Source organism: Kryptolebias marmoratus, linkage group LG2 (assembly GCF_001649575.2).
Source record: "Kryptolebias marmoratus isolate JLee-2015 linkage group LG2, ASM164957v2, whole genome shotgun sequence".
Taxonomy (NCBI): Eukaryota; Metazoa; Chordata; class Actinopteri; order Cyprinodontiformes; family Rivulidae; genus Kryptolebias; species Kryptolebias marmoratus.
Window position 1 is genome coordinate 33,448,021 of NC_051431.1, and position 2,201 is coordinate 33,450,221.

The window sequence follows — 2,201 nt, forward strand, 5'->3', positions numbered from 1 at the left end:
AGTGCGGGGTTTTGATGTTTGTCTCTTTCTTACTGTTTATTCATTGTCACATGCTGTTTTTATTTTGTTTTTAATTATGTAAAGCACCTTGAAATGCCTTGCTGCCGAAATGTGCTATACAAATAAAATTTGATTGATTGATTGATTGATTGATTGCAATCCTTTCCTTCGGCTCTAGGCCTGGACCTTCAGCTCGCCATCAACCTGGCCTGTATAATAAAACAGGACCATTTTTGCAATAAATATAAAATCAAACATTCTAGTGTGCACACAAATTCAATAAATGGCACTCTTTGCGCTATAAATAATTCCAACAATCATTTTCAGTCAATATGCATATTCGATATAAATTACATCCATTAAAAAACCAATAAATATACATCATATAAATTAGTTGACATGAAATGTAAAAACAATCTAAATAAACAAGTACTTGATATTTAAGGCACCTTATTGTTCTCCCAGTTAGTAATTTCATAGCAACACAAAACAAACAATGTCATCAATAAGCTAACCGCTAAGTGACACGCAGAAACACTCACCAGGTCTGCAGTTTCTATCTCAAAAATCCTTTCTTTCATCTTTTCTCGGCTCATGGTAGTCAGCTCCTGCAGCTCTGCTCCTCCCAACGCGTTCTTAACTTTCCTACTTCCCCGCTCCAGCAGTGGAGCATGTGACCCTGATACTCAACAGCGATTGGCTATTCCGTAGTCTCCGTAGAATTAATGATGATACATTTAAACTATCGCGAGATTTTAATAGATAAAGATTCCAGAGAATGAAAGTTAAAATCTACACCTGGGTTACAACTGTCATATGCATTGATTTAATATATATATATATATATATATATATATATATATATATATATATATATATATATAAAACAACAGCAAGCAATTAAATTCTTCCTTTGCTTGCTGCTCTAAAATAATATGACATTCACATTAGTAATTAAAGGCCTATCATTGCCTATCACCCACCATCTTGCATGTCACTTTTAAACTAAGATGTAATCTACAAACATTACAAAAAAGTCAGCTAAACAGAACTGTAAAGACAGCACACACAACTTCCAGGAGGCATCCTAATCAGATGCCTGAACCACCTCAAGAGAAGGATACGTCTGGCCGCTGTCTCTTGGTATCAGTCAGGAACTTTTAGCCCACGGTGGGAGGAAGGTGACCGAAGATGTCATCTCCAGGGCACTTTCCTTCAGCAGGAATTGAGTGGAACTTTCGGCCGGTTCCGGTGGTCCAAACAGTCGGCAGCTCATCTTTGGCAGGTAGGTGAACGACCCTGGGATGGCCGTTCGAAGCTGGTTTGATGGTAAGGCACTTTGATCCTAAAAACATAAAAACTGAATTGAAAAAACAAAAAGTCCTCAAATATCAAAATATGGAAAACTGAAAAATAAAAACAAGTTAAGGCTTTTATTGGGCGCAGCAAGGTTCAGGTCAAAAAACAGGCCAGGGTCAATACCAGATGGGGGTCAGCAACTTGCTCGTGGTCGGACAGACAGGGGTTCAGATCCAGGAGACAGCAATCCAGAAGTCTAGGTCAGACAGGCGACAGATCCAAATCCAGGGGGAAGGAATTGATCATGGTGGGACTGGCTGGGGAAGAGGGTGAGACTGGCCGGGGAGGAAAACAGACAGGTTAGAGATGAGGCAAAAATCGCACAAGCGCTTACAGAGGTCCTGAAAGTGTTACCACAAGGTTTCACAACAATCTGACACTGTGCAGAAGGAGAGCCTGTCCTTAAATAGCAGTAGCTGGTGATTGTGGGGATGAAGGACAGGTGTAAGTTAACACCAATGTTGACCGACGAAATAAACTGAAAAACTTCTTGACAACAAAAATTTGGTTCAAAACGAAAATATGAAGAAGTCAGCAACGCAGAAAAACAAAACAAACACAAAAACAAAACAAAAGCGAAGTGGAGAGAAGAGAGAAAAAGTTAAGAAGAGACAAAGCGAGACCTAGGGGGTGGAGAGCAGAGAGGCGGAGAGCTTCGCTCTAGACCTTTTGAACAATTGGCTTTGCACGCCAATAGTCCAATCAGAGCCGTGGTTCTCAAAAGAAGGCAGGAGTTTCAGTGGTCATTTAAACATTAAGCAGTACTCCTCTGAGGGGAAGTTTTGACACTTAGGCACAAAGGGGAGAGAAGAAAACTAAATGTGATTAGATCTTTGCATTCC

The 2,201-nt window shown here is 40.0% G+C and overlaps 1 protein-coding gene across 1 annotated transcript in view; it reads right to left on the reverse strand.

The window, feature by feature from the left end:
- Positions 1 to 625, reverse strand: part of LOC112449843 (mediator of RNA polymerase II transcription subunit 15-like) — a 9,258-nt gene extending 8,633 nt beyond the window's left edge. Inside the window, exon 1 of the mRNA XM_037979289.1 lies at positions 543 to 625. The gene's annotated coding sequence lies outside the window, so the exon portion shown is untranslated. The remainder of the gene's footprint in view (positions 1 to 542) is intronic.
- Positions 626 to 2,201: the final 1,576 nt, after the last annotated feature.